The 21,130-nt window shown below is 47.1% G+C and overlaps 2 long non-coding RNA genes across 3 annotated transcripts; both read left to right on the top strand.

Annotated features, from left to right (window-relative positions):
- The first annotated feature begins 5,133 nt into the window (after window positions 1-5,133).
- LOC118497321 lies at window positions 5,134-9,083 on the top strand. 2 transcript variants are annotated; one of them, XR_004899849.1, is made up of 2 exons: window positions 5,134-7,139; window positions 8,760-9,083. It is a non-coding gene; the product is annotated as an uncharacterized LOC118497321 (long non-coding RNA). The 2 variants fall into 2 exon arrangements; XR_004899848.1 differs by lacking the exon at window positions 8,760-9,083 and adding an exon at window positions 7,328-7,371.
- A 903-nt stretch (window positions 9,084-9,986) lies between these two features.
- On the top strand, window positions 9,987-17,598 carry LOC118497322. Its single transcript, XR_004899852.1, has 2 exons — window positions 9,987-10,808; window positions 12,361-17,598. It is a non-coding gene; the product is annotated as an uncharacterized LOC118497322 (long non-coding RNA).
- The last annotated feature ends 3,532 nt before the right edge of the window (window positions 17,599-21,130 follow it).

The raw sequence follows: 21,130 nt of genomic DNA, 5'->3' as shown, positions 1-21,130 counted from the left end.
CTTCTGTCCCCCCCACCCCCCCGCCCCGTCCAGAATGCAAATGGCCTTTTAAGTATAGTGTCTGAATGCCGGGTGGGAGCTCTTCCCGAGTGTCCTGTCAATGTCCGAATTGTGTTTCTCTTTCCTGGAACCAGGGAGCACCAACTGGCACTGGTGCCCCAAGTCTGGGTCTGTCTCCTCCAGCCCCCACTCCACTCCACCCCACCCCACCCCCACTCCCTTTATTCCAAGTGCAGTGGAGCTCACTGCATAGATGCTGGATGTCAGTCAGCACCCTCTTCGCTCTTAAACAGCCCACAGGAAAAGCACCAGTGATGGAGGCTTCCATAAACAATTTTATTAGCAAGCGAAATGACAAACATTACATTAGCAGCAATAAAAATTGCTGCCACTTAAAAAAAAGCCATTGTGTATGTGTGTGTTTTCCTTTCCTTCAGGGAAAGGCCGGGGGAGGTAGGAAGATGAAGGCTGGGTATGAAGTTGAGGATGGCTCATCTTTTCGTAGAGCCTGTATCCTGGCAACCAGCTCCAGGGGGCAGCCGTGCCGCCCTGGCAAGTCGTCCTGGCCCAGGGGCCCAGGTTTCTCTTCCTGGTCTCTCTAGATCCTCTCTGCCCTATGACAGCCACCACCCACCGTGGGACGCAGGACACCTGGAGCGCGCCAGTCCGCAAGGATGTGTGCTGTAGGTGTAAAACACACTGTGTTTTGTGAAGGCTCAGTGCAGACAAGCGAATGTGAAGTACCTCACAAATAACTTTTATATCGAGTACATGTTGAAGTGATATTTGGGGGCTACATAAAATGTATTATATTAGTGATAATAAATATCCTATAGGTATTCAAAATTGGAAGTGAAATGGAGTCTTAAAATTAATTTCACCTGTTCATTGTTACCTTGGTCACGGGACTGTCACAGAATGTAAAATCGCACGTGGGCTTGCTTTCGTAGCGTGTGATAACATTTCTGTGGATGAGAGCTGGTCTAGCCTCAGACGTCTGGTTTTTAAAACATTGTTTAAGGCAGTTACACATCTTTTAATGGAAATCTGATGAAGAACTCCACTGAATAAAGCCGGTAAAAGTTGAGCTGCCCAGGTGGAAGAGGGGGACATTTGTAGGGAGAGGAGGTGGGGGTGCCTGGTGGGGGCTGGGAGGGTGGGAGGAGCCTTACCCATTATCAGGGCCTGGTCTGGCTCATTTATTATTGGATTGGATCTTCCATTCATTTGAAATTGTGGGGAAAATACTGGAAGGAGGCTCCCCATTCAATCATCCTAAGTGGAATCTGATCGTTATCTTGGGATAAACATTCCAAATGGAAGGTGAGTGCTGGGAGATAAGGGCGATAAGGAAGCCATATGGCCCCTCCTGAGGCCTTATTCTCCAAAGGATTAATGAGTCCGAGGGAGGAGAGGGGTGGAGAGGGGTGTCCTCTCGGTTCTATTTTGAGGAGGCAAAAGCCCAAAGCCCCAAATAAGAATGTGAACTGTGCCAGGCAGGAAGGACCAGAACTCAAAACCCTCTCTTCCCTTTCCTGGAGTCACCCCCCTCCCCCCACTGTGTCCATCCCTCTTCACAACAAGGCCTTCAGGCTGGTGGAAACGGAACCCCAATCTCTAAACTGGGATGCACTCAGCATCCCAGGCCCCCAGGGTTTGGTGTCTGGGATCCGGATGCTCCCCTCTCCTCCCTTTGATCTAACAAATTCTCCAGAGATTCCACTTCTGCCTCCCCTGTTTCCCTCCCTGGCCATAGGTGGCTGTCAGGGTGGGTACGCAGGGGAGAGGGGCTTTCTTGGGGGGGGGGCGGGGTTTCGGTGGTCCTGCCGGGCCATATGGCAGAGCTGCGAATTGACTGCCATGCGGAAGGGTGAGTAATCTGAGCCCTGAGAAAGGGATCTGGAGCCGAGGGGAGGAGGAGGAGACAGAGGCAATGCGCTTTTGAGCACGTTCTCTCCTCCCCTCTGTCACAAGGCACTTCATCCTTCATTCCTCTGGCACTGCTGGTCTTGCACAGCTGTTCTCCGGCCCACAACTGGAGGCTGTTGAAGGCACTCGGTTTGAAAACAAGAGTGGGTGCTAAAAGCAGAGATGGTGGATTCACAATGGTGTGACTGCGGTCACTGATGAGCACAAGAATAATACAAAGAATAACCAGTATTTGCGGCAGGCTCATATTGTGCCAGTGCTACCTTGACTGTCTCATTAACTCCAGAACAGCTCTATGAGGTAGTTGTCATTTTACCAAGGGGAAAGCTGAGGCTCAGAGAGGCTAAGTCACTCGCCCAAGGTTGCACAGCTGGTATGAGCAGTAAGAGCTGGAATCAGGAATCAGACCCAAGGGGCTGAACTTTGGGTCCCAAGTTCTTGATGTAGACAGGGGCCCAGGACATGATTATTCCTGTCAAATTTCAGCAGCCTTGGTCAGTGACAAGCACTTAGAAGAGACTCCCACCCATTTTTCGCACCACCCTAAGGTAACATGGCTGTCAACCAAGGGAGACCCAGCTGTGGCCTCACACTTGTTTGGTGGGACATCCCAAGCCCACGGTTGTCCAAATACCTTCCTGATGGAGAAGAGGCCGTCCCCTTACCCCCCAGCCCCCACCACACTCACATCTTAGGGAGAGATGGGAACACCTGGGATGGAGGGGAGGCAGGTGGCAGGGGTCCCAGAGAGACCCAGCTTCCCCGCCTCAGGCTGGCCCTGGCTGATGGCCTCCATTTGGGAATTTTCTGTGCTCTGAGCACATCTAAACATTTGGAGAAAAACAAGAAAGCGAACAATAGAGGCTTGTGGGCTAGAGGACAGGGCTGACTTCCCCCGGGACTCGGCACTGTTCATAAACTGCCCCAGCTGCACTCCCAGGTTGGGATGTCACTGGAGCCTGGCTGAATGGCAGCCTTGTCCTCACTGGGGGCTGGCTACTGGCTCCTTTTATATAGGGTTGGGGGGATGCAAATGCCAGTGGGGGAGCCGGGCACTCCGGGGGAAGGCAGGCTTTCCTGCCTGAATTTTGGGAAATCGCACAGAAAAGATGCGTCTGAGCCTTGGCATTGTAGCTCTGCCAAGTCGCGCCCTGACCGCCGCGTCTCGATCAGGGCTGTGTGTCTCACAGGAAAAGAATCAGCTTTCCATGGAGCCGACTCTCGGCACCGCCCCGAGAGCTCACGATCCAAAGGATCTGGAGAGTAAGTGGGACTCCCTGGTGCTGAGCTCAGTGTGGACAGCTAGAGATGGTCACGGTACGCTCAGAAAGAGGCCCGCCGGGCGTCACGCTGGGTGGGCCCGTGGTGGGCTTCTCTGAGCTGCTCCCCTTCCTCCACCCAAGGCTTTTCAGGTAGTGCCTCCCTTTGTCACAGCTCAGGACAGCAGGGCAGGGTGTGCTGGGACAAGAGTCGGGGGTGCAGGGGTGCAAACCAGGGCTCAGACCCCTCCCCCTTCTCATTCATACCTGATCTCGTGATGCCCACCGAGACCCAGGCAGGCGAAATTCCGTGCTCCCCACACCTGTCTCCCGGACCCCCGGAGCACTGACTGAGAGGGGCTGACGCAGAGCGTCCCGGTCTGGATGGCCTCCCTGGAAAAGGCTGGAGCTCTTCTAAAGCGGCTGTTCAGACATCACATCACAGTCCCAGACGGCTGAGAGGTTCTTGCACTCCCTTGGCCGCCCTCCCTGGGAAATGCTTTGGATCCGACAGCACTTCTGGGTTGTTTTTGCCTGAGGAAAGTGGTAGGAATCAGCAAGAATCCCTTAATTGAAGAAAAATCAGTAGATTTACTTATGAAAAGTATTTGTAAAGAACCGTCCAGGGGGTGTGAAGGGAAGTGTTACAGGCGGGGACTGAAGACACTAGAGTGGGCAACGAGGCCCTCGGATGAGGGGGCCTTAGGGACAAAGAGAGAGGAACTTAAGAGTCCAATGGTTTGGCTTCCAGAGAAGAACAAAAGGGTTTTTTAGGGTTCAAGAAGGTCAAAATGGCTGTGCAAGGTCGCCGCTGCAAACACCCATCAGCAGGGCTGTGCTGAAGAGGTCTCCCTGCGGGTCCGCACTCCATCTGCCCTTCTGTCTGTCCCTCAGTGGACACGAAGTGAGGGCCGCCAGGCCTGGATGCCGAGGGTGTGCAGTAGGAAACCTCCCTGCCCTCAGAGCTCTCACAGGCAGCCGGTGACGGTGACGCAGTGTAGAGAGAGTAAGGACAGAGGGTGGGCGCAGAGCACACAGTGGGAGCACAGAAACGGGAGTGGAGTGGGCAGGGAGCCACAGCCTGACCTGAGTCTTCAAGGATGAGCTGGGAGTCAGCCAGGCAGCTCCAGAGGAAGGACGGCTAATCCAGGCAGAAGGCACAGACTGTGCGGAGACTGAGAGAAAGCATGCCCCCGCCCCAACCCCAGGGACAGCTGGGACAATGGCTATGCTAGGAGCTAGAGCCCGAAGAGGAAAAGGCTGGCCAAATGTTCTTTGCTTTTGACTCTCAGGATTTTCTGTTCACTGGGCATATGTGGGCTGAGAAACTCTCCTGGCACAAGGGCCTCTGTTAAGTCTCATCCCTTCCAGCACATTAATTGAAGGCCTTGTCCATGCTTTGGTGCCGCGGTCATCCCCACAGAGAATGTATCTAGGGGACACCCTCTCCTTTCCTACCTAATGCTTTCCTCAAAATGGGCTCATCTGACATGCAAGAGGCAAGCAGCGGACTTGCAAGTTAGAAGCGAAGGTTCTGTTCCCAGGAAGCTCAACGATATTATTGCTGTATTTTCTTGATTTTCAGTCTCACCTCTCCCTCATCCCAGCTCCAAAAATCTGTCATTAAATCAGTGCAGCTTTAGGATTGAAGTAATATATTGAAGTAATATGGGGAACCCCGAATCACACCCTACCTTTAGATAAGATCTTTAATCAGGTACATCCAGAATTTCATAGATACTCTCTAGTTTTATTCTCTTCCTTCACAACTGAGGACACAGTCAACTGGCTTAAATCCAATGAGTGTTTGATTGAAGACGAAATCCCCCTGCTTTCCGCACGCCTAATGACTTCCATCTCTGTCTCAGTTCCGTTAGGTGCAGGGGAAGCGCCCTTCTTATCACTAGCATCAGCACTTCATTGTTCCATTTTCCTCTCGTTCCTATAAAATAATAAGGTTGAAATGCAAAAAAATATTCAAAGACTTGCACACACACTGCTGAAACTGAGCTGTTGGTGGCCAGGCCGCTTTCCCATGTGACGGCCTAGGTGTTACTTACCAGCCAGCCTGGGAGAGCTTGAAACCAGCGATGGAAGGTGGGGGGGCTCAGGGTGGCGATGCTGGTGGTGGTACGGGTCCGTGTAGAATGCATTATTTAAAAAGGGCATGCCAAGTCAGATACTAGCCGAAGGCCACATAGAATGATCCCACTCTGTGAAGTTAAGTGGGGTGTATATTCTGTCGCCTCCTGGCCGAATGGGCAGACACCACCACACACCGAGGCTGTTGATGACGGCCTTTCTCCAAGCAGTTTGCACTGAGTCACAGACATGCTCCTGTACATTTTCCAGCATCTCTGAGTTTGCAGGTGCACAGGGAAGGGGGTGGGGAGAGGGGTGTTAGGGCCTGCTGCCCTAGTTTAGACCTGGGGAGACTGTGCACCCCCGCAGAGGGAAGTCAAGTTCTAGGCAACACTTTCCCATACAACTCAGCTGCAGGCTGACTGCTGCTGCAGGGGGGCTGCAGGCTGCTATCATCTCCAGAGATAGGGGGCTTACTGGCCAACAGAGTGGTGAAAGGACACTTAGTGTCGCTTGAAGAAATTCCCCAGGACACTGAAGAGTGTCTGGAAACAGACACCCAGGAGGGCTCTGCCACTTAACAAGCCTGGCAAGGGAACGTGACTCACGTCTCTAAGTTTATAGTTTGTGTGGCCCTCGCAAACTCAGCAGTTCTAGGGGATATGCTAAGAAGAGATTCCTAGTCTCCTCAGAGCTGCCTGCATACCAGCAGCCTTTCCTAGAGCTTCTTACTCTCCAACTGAGTCTTATATGGGGAGAGAGTTCTGTGAGGAAGCGGTCGGTGCAAACCTGGTCTCTTAGTGTGTGGCTAACTAGCACAGGAGAGCAGGAGGAATTCAATCTCGGGCACAGGAGACTTGGCTTGCTCTCCTCAGTGGCCTTGTCTTTCTGAGTTTCTGAGCGAGTTCCCTCCTTTGCAAAATAAGAGGGTTGATCTCTACCATCTCTCAGCTCTAACCCTCAGAGTGCTGGTGAAATGAGACATGTAAAATGTGAAAATTATAAAGTATGATTTTAAAAAATATGTCTCAGAAAATATTTATGGTCCTCACAGTTGAGAAATGTGCCAAGGCAATCAATGTAAGTCCAACTCCAAGATTTGTAGCAAACCATGAAAGAGGATTTTGGGGTTCCCAGTCAGGTCTAGAGCCACCACCAGAAAACTACGAAGCCCTTTGCTTCTGAATCAAATCACCCCAAACCAAATCCTCTCTCCTTCTTCACCTGCCCTGGGTGGGAGGGTCACACTTTTTCTTGAAGATTCTGAGGGGTATGGAAGCTTGCCTCGCAAGTTGGAACAGGAAAACCTTTTTCTGCTTAAACTTCAGGCCAAACACACTTTTCAGAGTTGCTACAGCCCACATTTTGTATTTTGCTTTAAATTTCCAAGATCTAGCCAGAAAATGGGAAAGAGAGGTGGGTCTTGCCATTCTTATTTTGCAACAGTGCCTCCCCGCCCTCCTCCCCAGAGTGCACGAACTCTTCCTCCTCCTTTGCAGGTAAACAAACACCTGAGCTGGGAAGGAAAACTACCTGGTAGTCTGCAGGGAATGCCTGCAAGACAAGGCAAGGGAGGGGTTGGAAGCAGGGCCAGCTTTCCTGCCAGCTGAAAGCCTACTTTTGTTTGAACCCCATCCCAGTCCTCACCTACCACCCCTTGAGAAGGAGGGGCCATATCAGGGAAGGTGTGACTTCCCCAAGGGGCCATTCCTGAAACAAGGTGGGACCTGAAAGCTGTAGGTGCAGAAAGCCCGTGGTGGTGTCCTTTCCGCCGTGTCTCTTGGGCCCCGAACGTGGGGGGAAGGAAGGATCTCCTGCTTCACCCCGTTCGGGTTGGTTTGTGCTGGAATGCCACGCGTTGCGAAGTGTGTGAGTGATTGGTACTTTCTAAATATGTACAGCGATGGACAGATAAGAAATCCAGCGTCTGGCCTCACGGGTTCGCGCTCCGGGGGGCGGCCCAGGCACTTGGGCTGCACTGCGTTCTGCTCGTGCTGTGCTGTAACCCCAGCCCCTCTTCCCAGGCCTGCTTTGGAAACAGCCCTGTTCATTCCCAGGGTCCCCATTTTACAATTTTTACTTCTGGGGCTGGGGGGAAAAAAAAAGACGATGAGACACCCCCACGACCCAGCCCTGGTGACCCAAATGGCTGAGTCAACCGGGCGAAACAGGAGCGTCCCCAACGGGCAGGCATCCCCAGCCCCCTTCGCCCCTCGCTCGGCCCCACAATGCGCCCTTGTGCCGAGCCTGCAGTCAAGCCCGGGGATTTGGCGCAAGGACGGGGGGAATAGTCGTCAGATATTTAAAACAGAGCCAAGGGAACAAAGCAGGCCTTTGTGCACGGAGGAAGCCGCGAGCGGGGAGTCGGCGGCCGCGCAGAGGGCTGCCCGAGCGCATGCGCGCGGCGGGCCGGCCGGACTGCGCTCGGGTGACCGAGAGTTTTCCACCCCCGGCCGCCGGGCCTTTGTTAACCCCTTCCCGGCCTGCTCCCGGGGCACGGCGGAAAGAAGCTGACTTTCATCTGCTGGTTGTTACATGTTTAATTGAAAAAAGAAATGGTCATTTTTCATGTTTCTACAGGAAGCACGGATCATTAAAATAAAATGATATACCAATTGGGAGCCCAGAGTTTAAATGACTGGGATTTAATGGGCCCTGTGAAAAACGAGGCATTTCTGAAAGACGCCTACTTTGGACACTAGGGAAACCTTTCTAAAGGACTGGCTTCTGTCTCGTGTGTGCTGGGTGACCGGCTGTTTCATTTTCCTGTTTACTGTCACTTGGGATTTGGAAGATATGTTGGTTATTGTCAAAGTCCTGGCTTTTGTTTGGGATTGTGGGCTCGCCGGTGTTTATTTATTTATTTTTAAAATAACTAAATAGAAGTGGAGTGTGCATGGTACAGAGATGGGATTGGGTCATGAACCAAGGAATACAAGTATATAATTAATCTAAACTACTCATGAGTTTCTTATAGAAGGAGGGAGGGAGGGAGAGAGGGAAGAAAGAAGATGGTGGTTAGTAAGCACACTTCGTTGTTGCTGGGGGAACAGACTGAAGAGGTCTCTCAGGTAGGATAGACCAGGAGCAGTTTATTGGGATGGGATGTGCAAAGTACCCCATCCTGCTTTATTCTGACAATAATCTGATAATAATTGTGCCCCTCCACCCCCAAATACGTAATGGAGGAGTGATAGGCAGAGGCTGGAGAAAGCTAGCTGCAGGCTTGGAAGTGATTTATTGTGTTTGAATTCTCCAGATGGATGGGGAGGGCAGTCTCAAACCACCAGGTGATTCCACAGCTTTCCAAACAAGGCTCCTGGGCCCAAGTCCAGCAAGGTTAGATGGACAGTCCCATCAAAGCAAGGCAGGGGTGGCTGAGGAAATCAAAGGGACATCTTATGACGTGTATGCTTGGACTCTGCACCAGCCCATTCTGCTCTGCCTGTGCACACACATCTGAGGAATTTATGGCTCTTTCTTCCATAGCTCAGTCACCAGGCGTTCACAAGAACCAAAGCGATTTCTACATGACGACATCATGGCAGGAGGCTCACTTACTATCCTTGACCTCCAGGTCTCCAGGGCAACCACTGCTAGGACGTCACTGGTACCAGATTGTGTCCCTTAAAGGCCACACTACAGCAAGGGCAGATAAACAATTTTGCGGCCAGTCACATAGCAAACTCATTCTCAAATGAGGGCTGATGAGTTAGGATGACATAAGTGGGTTTTTTCCACTCTCTTCCACATTCTGGCCCAGAATTCTGGGCCTAAAGCATGGTCTAAGAATGTACTTTGAGATGTGAAATACGAGAACAGTTTAGGAGGACTTGGAGAAGTACCTTCCTCTAGACAGAAGGACAAGGTCTCTTTCCTCTTGGCATCCCCAGCTTGTACTTCATTTCTTCTTTCTCTCCCAGCTCAATAAGGGAGACTGTCTGCAGGATGGCAGCCCTCAATCTTTCCTGCTAGGTTTTTGTGTGTGGTTTCTCACCTCTTGAATTTGGGCTAGCTATAGTGACTTGCTTGACTAACAGGATATGGTAGAAGTGACATTCTAGAACTTCAAGGCTTGGTTATAAGAAACGTTGTGATACCTACCCAGGTCTCTTGGACCCTTCACTCCTGGGACACTTGCTCTAGAAGCTAGCCAGCATTCTATAAAAAATCCAAGTCAGGCAAAGTCCTTGCTCTCAGGTTAAACACCATTTGCGGGAGTTGTTATCTTAGCCACATCTGTCACCTACTTGGGCAGAGCCAGGGGAGTTAAGGTCTTCCCTCATCATTATATCCCAGTCTTCTGGCACCATTAAAAACCTGGAACTCCCTATGCTTTGGTATGGTAATAGGCATGGGCCCTAAAGCCACAGGATCTAGGTTCAAGTCCTGACCTTACCACTTATTGGCTGTGTGATCTTGAGCAAGATGTCTGAACCTCTAACTCCTCATCAATAAAAATAAAAAGAGTAACAGGGCTTCATCTCTGGGTTGTATGGGGATTTGACAAGATCCTGCTGGTGAAGTGAACATTTAGCTCCTAGCCTGGCACCTGTAGGTGCTCAGGAATTGTTGGTTCCTATGGTCTGTGCTTCCCACAAGGCACAGGAAGGCTCTGGACGTGAAACTATCTGCCAGGTCCTGACAGGTGGTACAAGTAGTTTTTGTTTAGGAAAAACAAAAAACGAGAAAACAGAAAACCAAAAAACCCAAAAGGGATGATCAGGAAAGAGAAGGGAGTCTCACTTGGGAATCAACTTGCCCAAGGTCCTGGCTGCCCTAGTCCTCTGCTTCCTGAGAGGGTTACACCAGACCTGTGTGACATTGAGCTGATTTTCCTGGTGAAGATGCCAACGTGTGTCCTGCCACCAAGAATGGTCCCTGTGTACTTTGAATTCATAAGACCCTGGGAGCCTGGGCCTTCCTCAGGCGAGATGATCCAGGAGCCACTGAATACTTGAGGCCAGGAGGGCAGGGAGCTGAGGTTAGGGGCTCCGCAGAGCCTCAGGAAGCATTTTGGATCCACCCCTTGACCCCACTCCCAACTCCAGCCTGTGGAAACACGCACAGAAGCACTAGGAAAGCTGTGGCTTGCAGGGCCTGCTCCTTGCTCATCTTTTGTCACCGCTTCCCCAGGCTGTACCTCATTTATTGACCTCCAGGAAGACCAGGCAGATGGGCGGATACCAAAGGAGATCACGCTGGGGAAGCATTTCTGAGAGGGGGCAGCCGCCCCTGCACATACATGGGTATGGGTCACCTTTATCAAATGTCCCTACAATGTAAAGCCACCAGCAAGGAGACCACAGCCCTTTCTTCTGCATCCATCAAGCGTGAGCCAGAACCTGAGTCCCTTTTCCAAGGAGCGCATCTGTGTCACGCCGCCACCATTCAGCCAGCACTGTTAGCTGATCATCCCGAGTATGGAGTGTGTTTGCTGGTGAGAAGCCTGGCGCTTCCTGGAAAGGTCATTTTCCTGAGAAAGTGCCCATTTTACCTCACTTTCCAGGGGCTCACTTCCTGACCCACAGGCTCAAGGTAAGTGAAGCTAGAGCCCAGAGTCTGGGAAAGATTCCAGACCCCTGGTGTTTCCAACACAGAGGGGTTATATGAATTGTAAATCTTTACTCTCCTTAAAGTAGTTACACAGAAAGCAGACATTTGATCCTTCCTTAGTACATCTCGATAGTTCAATTTTCACTGTCATCTGAACTCAAGACTTTAGAAAAATAAAACATGAAGACTTACCGGGCCTACTGGTTTATCCGTCATATTCTGTTACCTTCTAAGAAATCTGCCTCGTTAGCATAACTGCCACTTGAGGAACACCTGGTTAGACTGCATAGGTGGTGGCAAGGGAAGGATTGGCTTATTTTCCTCCCCAGGTGTAATTCTTTGGGCTCTCCACCCAGGGTCACTGCCAGCCCATTTGGCACCTACGTGCAAATGAGAAAAGGCACCCCCTCCTTTGTGTGGACACGGCCATGCCAAGGGGCACGGCCTGGCAAGCAGAGTGAGGACTGGATGTCAGTCCTCACCCACCCTCTTGTGCCGTTCACAGCCTGTGTAGGGTGGCCCTGCCTTCAGCCAATGTCACTAGCCCCATTTCTCTTTTTGGAGAGGGAGGGGAAAGAGGATGTTCCTTCCTGCATGTAGGTCCCTGGAGGCCCAAGAGCAACACCTTAATGTGGGTGTATTTTGAGTTCCGGGAGAGTCGGGGACATTGCACACGAGGGCCCACTTTTATTGGGACAGAGAACGCAGTCTTTGAAATTAAGACAGTCCTGGGGGATGGAACAGCTGGTCAGTCTGCCCATAATCCTGCTGGAAACCTCATGGCAAATAGCTTCGGATTTGCTCACTTGGACGCTGTACGGGAATTTCCAGGAACCCTTTCCCCTCGTCTGAGAGAGCGGGTAGGCCCGTGGTGCTATGCTCCCCTCGCCTCCTCTTGAGCTTTGGTCTGTGGTGAGGACATCTGGGTGCAGGGAGTTTTAACCCATCTCTGCTTTCAGATCTAAATCCAATCACCTGTCAAGGGGCTGGCCTTCCCTGCTTTGATGAGTCCATTTACAGAGTTCTCCATGGTGTGATTGCGGGGGAGAGGGCGAGTCTGGAAGACTCCCTGTGGGATCTCAGGGGTATCATCTTCCCCAGCTGTGACCCAGCACACTCACCTCCAAAACAGAATGAACAGCACGCAGCACGTCCATAACATGAGTAGACCTCATGAGGACTCATGAGTTCAAGTTTTGTTTTGTGTTTTTGGTAAAGGAGTGCCTAAATAGACACGGCACCAAATCCTGTAAGTAACCAAGGGGTCTTGGGAAAACTAGAGATATTTGTTTGTTTCCTCACCCATTCATTTAACAAACATTCACCGCTCTTTCCCATGGGCCAGCCCTGTGCTAGGCTCTGGGTGAAGAGGCTACTGAGAAAACCACACTCCTGCCTTCTGTTTAAATGCCGCCTCCTAAGGAAGGATTTCCTTGATTGCCTCTCCCCTAGACTTGGACCCTCTGTACATACTCCCTTTTAGTAAATAGCATCACACTTTAATTACTTGACCCATTTCTGTCTTTCCCTCTAGACAGCTTCAGGAGGGTAGGAACCATGTCTACATTCATCAAAATGTACCTGCACCAATGTTGGCCCAGTGCAGCCCCAAGTAATATGGGTTCCTGAATCCATTCGGCTCCCGCCTAGTGCACTGCAAGTCAGAATGGCTCCCTCTCTGGGGACGCTCCTGTGCTTAGGAAATCCAGGTCCTGTGGAGGGTCTAATTCTAGGCAGGCATCCATCTGCTTCTGAGAGGGTTGGGACCAGATGACTGCCAAGATCCCTCTAGCGTAAAGCCAGCAATTCTAGGGAAGATGGGGCTCTGGAGGACTGGAGAGTGAAGGGATAACCCGAGCATGGGGTACAGGCCAGACCGGGGGGCATGCTTGCAGAACCATTCCAGATGACCAGGCTCTCAGTTCCCTCTTCAGGAAAGAAAGAAAGATATGAACTGAGAACACAGCTCTGAGCAGGATCTCTCTGGGCCTAAAGCTGGCCTGTCCTTAACCCTTAGCCCTTGTGCTCCAGACCCGAGAAACTCACTCCCACAGGTCTTCTAGAGGCAGGAGGAGAGGGGAGAGGGACGCAGTGCCACGGTTGCCCAGCCTGCTTCCTGCACGTCAGAGCCTTGGGTCTGGCTACACTCACTGTCACTGTGCACAGAACCCAGGTCACTGCTGGAAGGAGATTAGCTGGGACCTGGTTGCTGACAGCACTGTTTTATTTATGCTGGGCCACCAAATCCTGGCTCTGTTGTTCTGTTGTCAAGAGCAACAGGAGGAAAGACGGATTTTTTTTTTTCTGTGTTGGGAGCTTATGTTTTCTCCTATAGGATGGGCTATAACCAGCCCAGGGCCCCAGGGTGGAGGTTTGATGCCCTGGGTGCCCCAGTGAGGCCTTAAAGCCCAGATCCTGGTGGTCAGTGTGGAAAAGGTGAGCTTGGTTTTGCCCCAGGCAACCTGAGGGTGGCTGGGGTGAAGGGGGCCCTGGGAGCGGGGAGCTATCAGCTCTTCTAGGACTGGGCTCAGCTGCCCCTTTTAGTTTTGAATGGCTACAAAAAATTCATGGCAGTTGCCCAAAAGCATACAAAATGGAGAAAGGAAGAGGAAAAAAGGAAAGAAAACAGAAAAGGAATGTAAGATTAGAAGAGAAAAGAATGCGGAGGAAATGGGAAGAGGAGAAAGGTGTTCGTGGAGAAGTGCAGTGATGCCATCAGCCACGTTGGGCATCACCTGCGAAACGAACCCTAAGTAGGGTGACCCCACAGGCAGGGATGAAAACAATAGGGCTTCTCTTGGCAAAGGGCTTTTGCTTCCCATTGGGAAACAGCTGCCATCATGGATGGGTGAATGGATGGATGCATGGATGGATGCATGGATGAAGAGGACAAAGATCAGTGGGAAGGGTTTGTGAGGGATTCAAGGAATGAAAAGGAAGAAGAAATCAAGTGAGGAGAGAACCCAGTGTCGGGATGAAGGACTCTCAGTTACAATGTTGCTGCCAAGGGGTGGCTTGGGAGAACCTTCTCCCTTCCCCTTCCAATCTCTGTTTTAAATAAACATGCAATCTGAGTGAAAAATAGTGTTTACTATACAAACATCCTGGATGAAAATTCCCCAGCCTCTGCCTCCCCCAGCTTTACCTCCCCAGTCCTCCTGCAGGGAATCTCCAGAGGTGCTGCTGGTCAGCTGCAAGGCATTGTGTCTGGTTTCACCTAATCACTCCCCAGACCAAGTGAATTAGCCTGTGGACAGACAGGTGAGGGCCTGAAACAGGATTAGAGGAGGCGGGGAAAATAAGCTTCAGATTAGTTTGAGAATAGGAAGAGTTAAAGAGCCTTAAGCCTTCCAGTCCCTCCTACTCAGGGATTTGGAGCATTAATTACTCTAACAATAGCAAATCATTGAGTGGATTGTCTCTTCTCTCCCTTCAGTAAAAAATGTTGAGTATAGGCTTATTCCCAGGAAGGCTAAGTGGGAATGGTTCCTTAGGGTCAGAGTCAAGGGTTAAGGGTCAAAGGGCAACACCCTCTAAGCCTTGAACCAATAGTAGGGGTGGCTGGCACAGGAGTGAGCAATGCTTCTTTCACAGAAAGTCTTTATCAGAAACCAGAGCTGCAGAGAGGGACACTCTGAGTCAGATTTCAACAGCTACCCTTGGTGGGGGCAGGTCAGAGGAGGTGTCAGTAGGAACTGCAGGGAAGGGGAGCCATTCTTAGGCCTCCACTGCCCCTGGGGTCTATTGACTCACTCAGGAATCCCAGGGCCTCCTGGGCAGATCCAGTCCTACAACCTGCCTGGGTGTGTTCTCCGCTAAATCATGGCTGTCTTTCATGTCAAGTAACAGGGAAACACTGGCCTTTTCTCTAAAAAAGATGCAATGTTATGTTCAAGCCTATGTAAGAAAAGAGGAGGTCTGATTCCCAAGGAAATCTAAACCTCATCTGAGATCTTGGAAGGAGCCTAGCGGGAGAGGGGCTAATCCAGGAGTAGTGGTCTTGGAGGCTCTGGCACTGAGTCCCACTGTGAGCATTATACATGGGTCAAGGGTGAAGTGAAATTCTAGGAAAAGACATCAGCGCTGGAGAGTGAAAAGGCTTGTCATACTACACTCCTCAAAGGGGCCTTATGTGTTCATTTGACCAAGGAGAAGACAAAGGTGCAGAAATGACCCAGGAAGGCAAGGAAGTTGAATGAGTTTCACAGAAGGGTGGAAGGCATTCATCTTCCCTCTCTCAGGACAGAGCTGGGGGTGCCGGGCTGAGGAGTTACATGTTCATTTTAATGATCTTCACTGTGGCCTAAAGTCTTTCAGTGCAGACTGCCACTGACTCCTGTTCTTTTTGCTCATGGATCCCTTCCACCATACCTTTGGTTTCCATGTCTAAACCTGTTTCTGCCAGGGGAGGTAGCAGTGTCTAGCTCTTTCTAACTTGCTTTCTTGACCTCAGGACTACCTTTAAATAACTCCATAATTTTTTAAAAATCATGACTTTTACCCATTTATTATTTAAAAATTTTAACATTTTTCTTTATACATGCTATTTATCTGTTTTTCTAGTTTAAAAATAAAAATAAGTTTTCTCCAGGGATCCTGTTGTAGGAGGGGAAAAAGCACTTTGAATGTTAAGCCCTACTGGTCTGGGGAAAATGTTGAGTAACTTGTATGAATTTGACCTTGACTATGATCCTCAACTGATGGTCATCTCTATCAGTTGAAGATTACCTGTGGCAATCCTAGCCCTCACCAGGGGGTATCTATTACTAAGATCTGGCGGGGAGGGACTTGGATTACTTGAGGAGGCATAACAGCTAAGCCAGGAATTGTAGTGTGGGACTAGAAGATAGAAAAAAAGGTAAAGGATGGGGAGGGAGCACTATTTGCCCTAGAATACTGATGTGGTGCAGCTTACTGAATTTGAGCTTCTGATTTGCTGGGCCCTAAATAGTAGAGGCTAGGCCAAGAGCAGACTGAGGATGGAGACAGTAAAGGGATCTCCTACGGTCATACAACTAGTGGGCAGCGGATTGTTCACATTTAGGGGCAGTATCAGTAACTCCGTAGTATCAGTCAGGTGGGAAAAAGAGAATTTAGTGAGGAGATTATTTGGTAGGGTTTGGGCAAGGTTTAGGGGAACTAACAAAGGGTGGTGTGAGACTGTAGGTTTGATAAAACAGAGGCGGTATTACCATCCCAAAGTCTGAAGGGTAAAGAATAGTGACTAGAACCCAGAGAGAGTTCCTGTAAGGAGAGAGCTGCCTGACAGGACTTGTGCCATTTGGTGGAGAGACAAAACCGATCCACAGTAATTTGGAAGGGTAGGCAAAAGGGGAATAAATGATCCTCTTGCCTCCCAGTTCCCTGCTGTTACCTCCTTTGCCTGAGAAGAACTGGAAACCAGAGTCAAAAGAAGCCTTGTTGATGCGGTATAGACAGGTCAGTCCCCGGGATACAGGGCAGGGTGGAGGGGGGAGTGTAGATCTGGAGGAGCAAATGGAAGTGATCCAGCTACCTGAGAAAATAGGTGGTATCTTTTTTAGTAGCCTCCACATTTATTCTTCTTTTTTCTACATTGGCATACCTGTTCCCACATGGCTTTCAGATGCTAGGATTTTTCTGACGTCTCCTTATACCCTGGAGCCCCTGGCGAAGTCAGTAGTGTCTAGTTTTTGGGTTCGCCCTCTTTTGCTACTATTTCTTTATCATAATTAGTTCTTAAGATTTTTGCTTCTGGTCATGACAGAGCAACAGGAACCAGATTTACCCTCCCACTACAAACAACTAGAAAATGAGACAAAAGTACCGATGGCTTCAGATACTGCACAACAGGCAGCATAAGACTGTGATTGCTGAGATAAAGGAAGTGAATTAAGTGAGCCCTATGATCACCCCCATTTCTGATTGGAGATAAATTCAAGACTGTCTAGCAGAGAGAGGCATGCCACACAGAGTAAGGTTGAAAGATAGAAAGTGAAGGTCAAAGACACCCTGGATGGAAGTCGTATGGTAGAGTTCTAGAAAAGAGATCTATGTAGAAAAAGCCCCAGAAATCTGCACAATATTTCTTAGTACTAAGATGTACACACAGAATAAAGCTCCATAAGGCTGGGCAAAGAATGACTAGAAACTATGAGATGAATAGTTCATAAGGTTACATGGAACTGAGAAATGTTCAAATATCAACCAGCTTGATACTCAGGGCATTTAGTAGAGACCCCATAATGGTCATCCCTATCTAGTAGGAGTAAATTATCCCTAGAGAAAAAGAAACTTTAGACTCACTCTAACAAAGCTTAAAACAAGCCCCTAAAGGATCAATCTTACCCATAAGTAACCTGACAACCAGATAAAAGCCCAACACTCTCTGAAGGAAAATAACAAGACACTAACAATCAACAATGTAACTTTGAAAATATCCAACATCCAATCAAAAATCACTAGACTCTCCAGGTAGCAGGAAAATGTGACTCATAACCCAGGGAAAACTCAGTCAATAGAAACAGACTTGAAATTGATGGAGTTGAGAAAATGAGCAGAATCAACACAGCTATTACAAAATATGTGCTCAAGAATTTAAAGAAAAACATGACTTAATGAGGAAACAATGGAAGATATATTTTAAAATAATCAAATGGAACTTCTAGTAATGAAAAATATAATATCTGAAATGAAATGTAAGTGATATTTAAAGCAAACTGGACAATACAGAGAACAAACAAGTGAAATTGAAAATGTAGCAAAAGAAACTATCCCAGTGAAACACGGGGAGGAAGAAGACAAGACAAAATAGAAATAAACAGAAAAAAGAAGAGAATCTCAGTAACTTGTGGAGCAATATCAAGTGGACTAATATTTATATATATATATATATAGTACATATATGTATATCTGTATATATAATATTATATGTATATAATACATATACATATATGACATATATATATATATATATATATATATATATATTAGTCCACTTGATATTGCAGGGGAGGAGAAATATATATCAGGAGAGGAGAAAAAAGAGAGAACAAATTTTTTATGAACTGATGACCAAAGTATTTTCAAATTTGATAAACACTAAAAATACCATAGATTCAAGAATCATGATGAAGCCCAAGCAGAATGTAAGAAAACTGTACCAAGGCACATCATAGTCAATTGCTAAAAGTTAGTGATAGAGAACAAATCTTTTTTTTTAACAGTCTTCTCTCTTTTTTTTAAAAGATTTTATTTATTTAGTTTTAGAGAGGGAAGGGATGGAGAGAGAGAGAGAGAGAAGCATCAATGTGCAGTTGCTGGGGGCCGTGGCCTGCAACCCAGGCATGTGCCCTGACTGAGAATCAAACCTGCAGCACTAAGAACAAATCTTAAAAAGCAGCCTGAGATATTTTGTAGAAGACCAAATATAAGAAATACTGCAGACTTATAATCAAACTATGCAAGCTGGAAGAAAATAGAAGGACATCTTTAAATGTGCTGAAGGAAAAAATAATCAACTTAGAATTCTGTTTCCAGTAAATACCCTTTAAAAATTAAGGCAAGAGTGGAGACTTTATGAGACAAATAAGACCTTAGAGGATTCACCACAAGAAAATCTGCATTGTAAGAAATGTTAAAGGAAATCCTTCAGGCAGAAGGAAAATACTCGGATGGACACATAAGCATGAAGAATGCCAGAGATGGGAAACATGTGGGTAAGTCTAAATATGAAAGAGTTTTTTAAATGGAAAATTCCCTTTAGAATATTAAAACAAAAATAAGGACAAAATACTGTGGAGTTTACAACACAGGTAGAAGGAAAACACATAACAACAATAGCATAAAGGACATGAGACATGTGTAGAACACCCCACTTGAGAACAGCACAATACATATTCTTTTCCAGTTCCCATGGAACATTCATCAAGATACACTACAATTTGGGTCATAATGAAAGGCTAAATAAGAATTTAAAGCATGAAATCTCATCACAAAACAATTAAATTAGGCACAAAAGCCAAAAATGTTTGCAAAATACATATTTGGAAGTTAAACATTACATTTTAAATAACCCATGGGTCAAAGAAGACAGTGCAAAGATCATTTAAAATTATTTTTTAGTGAGTGAAATGAAGGCATCAAAGTTTATGAGATGCCACTAAAGCAATTTAAGTAGAATTTTTAAGACTCTTGTTAAAAAGCTATTTATTGAGGTTTAATTTACATAATATAAAATTCATCTTTTTTTTTATCCTCACCTAAGGACATGCTTATTGATTTTAGAGATAGGGGAGGGAGGGAAGAAAAGAGGGAGAAAAACATCGATGCGAGAGAGAAACACTGGTTGTCTCTCACACATGCCCCGACCAGGGACTGAACCCGCAACCCAGGCATGTGGCCTGACCAGGGATTGAACCTGCAACCTTTTGGTATATGGGATGATGCTCTAACCAATTGAACCACACCAGTTAGGGCTAAAATTCACCTATTTTAAGGGTATGATTCAATGATTGTAAGTAAACGTATAGAATCATGCAATCATCACCACGATCTGGTTACTTTCCTAGGGTCCCTCAGAAACTACTGTTACATCACAACTGCAATAAAGTTACAATCGTCAACTTCTTACCCATGCAACCAGCTCAACATTTAAAAATTGAGATATGATTCAGATAGAATAAAAAGCACCATTTTAAAGAATCCAATCCAGTGTTTTATACTGTATTTACTAGATTGGGAATCACTATAGAATTCCAGGACATTCCCATCACCACCAGGAGAAACCCCACACCTATTATCCCCTGGAAATCATTAATCCACATTCTGTTTCTTTGAATTTGCCTATGCTGGACATTTCCTGTGAACAGAATCTTATACTATGTGGCCTTTTGTGTCTTGCTTCTTAGAATTCAGATGGAAATTTAAATTTTTAAATGTTTAAATTAGAGAACAATAAAGGTCTATTTTTGACATGTTTACCAGGATAATTTAATAGGGATAAAATAGTCTTTTCAACTGGTGGTATTGAGACAAATAGATATTCATATGCAAAAGAATGATGTTGAACCTCTACCTCACGCTATATACCAAAATAAACTCAAAATGGATCAAAGACATAAAGGTTAAGAGTTAAAAATGTAAACCTCTTAGATGAAAACTTAAGTGTAAATCTTTGTGAGCATGGATTAAGCAATGGATTTTTAGCTGTAACACCAAAACACAAGCAACACAATGAAAAACAGGTTAAACATCATTAAAATAGAAAACATTTGTGCATCAAAGTATACTATCAAGAAAGTGAAAAAAGCAACCATAGGATGGTAAAAATATTTGCAAATCACATATATGATAAGGGATTTGTACCCAAAATATATAAAGAACTCTTATAATGAAACAATAAAAAGATAAACATCCCAAATATTTAAAATATGCAAAGGATTTGAGTGGACATTTCTCCAAGAAGATACACAAATGGCCAATCAGTACATAAAAAGACCCACAACATTTTTAGTCATTAGAAGAATGCAAATGAAAATCAAATGAGAAGCCTCTTCACACCCCCTAGTACGGTTGTGATAGAAAAGACAGACAATAACACGTGTTGAGAGAGTGTGAAGAGATCGGAACCCTCGTATATCACTGAAGGGAATGTGAACTGGTACAGCTGCTTTGGAAAACAATTTGACAGTTCCTCAAAAATTAACCCTGGCTGGCGTAGCTCAGTGGATTGAGCGTGGGCTGCAAACCAAAGTGTCACAGGTTCGATTCCCAGTCAGGGCACATGCCTGGGTTGCAGGCCACGGCCCCCAGCAACCGCACATTGATGTTTCTCTCTCTCTCTTTCTCCCTCCCTTCCCTCTCTAAAAATAAATAAATAAAATATTTTTTAAAAATTAAACATGAGTTACCATATGACCCAGCAATTCTCCTCCTAGATATGTACCAGTGAGAACTGAAAATACATCTACACATGCACTTACTTGTACATATTAGCTAAAAAGTGGAAATGACCCAAATGTGCGTCAACTGATAAATGGATACACAAAATGTAATATACCCATATACTGGAATATTATTCCAAATATTATAAAAAGGAATAAACTGATGTCATCCCAACACACTTAAAGTGATAAGAGAATGAAGTTCTCGTACAAGCTACAACATGGACAAACCTTGAGAACATCATTCTAAGTGAAAGAAGCCAGACACAGAAGGTCACGTGTTGTGTGATTCCACTGACAGGACATGTCCGGAACAGGCAAGTTCGTAGAGACGCACGGTAAGTTGGTGGTCACCAGGGGTTGGGAGGAGGGAGGAGTGGG

This window comes from Phyllostomus discolor, chromosome 1, assembly GCF_004126475.2.
Source record: "Phyllostomus discolor isolate MPI-MPIP mPhyDis1 chromosome 1, mPhyDis1.pri.v3, whole genome shotgun sequence".
In the NCBI taxonomy this organism is placed as follows: Eukaryota; Metazoa; Chordata; class Mammalia; order Chiroptera; family Phyllostomidae; genus Phyllostomus; species Phyllostomus discolor.
This window is presented reverse-complemented; position numbering and strand designations above follow the sequence as displayed.